This window comes from Elephantulus edwardii, unplaced genomic scaffold (genome assembly GCF_000299155.1).
Source record: "Elephantulus edwardii isolate Elephantulus edwardi_28Jun2011 unplaced genomic scaffold, EleEdw1.0 scaffold00127, whole genome shotgun sequence".
Lineage (NCBI taxonomy): Eukaryota > Metazoa > Chordata > Mammalia > Macroscelidea > Macroscelididae > Elephantulus > Elephantulus edwardii.
In genome coordinates, this window is record NW_006399877.1 from 8529355 (window position 1) to 8529641 (window position 287).

Below are 287 nucleotides of genomic sequence, written 5' to 3' on the forward strand. Positions count from 1 at the left end.
TGCCATTCCCTATCACTCCTCCCTGAGAGAGACTTCACCCTGAGTCATAAGGAAAAGGGGATGGTGTATTCTCTTAGCTACTTCCTGCTGAAAAGGCAAGGATTTTGAAGCTCCATCTCACATACATTGGGCATATAGCAAGGAGTGGCCAGTCCTAGGAGAGGGACATCATGCTTTGAAGGGTGAGTCAGTGCAAGAAAGGAAAACTAGATGAAATGGATTGATTCAGTGACTAAGGTAATGGGTTATGTGTGTCGGAGACCATGAGACTGGCTCAAGATAGAAAA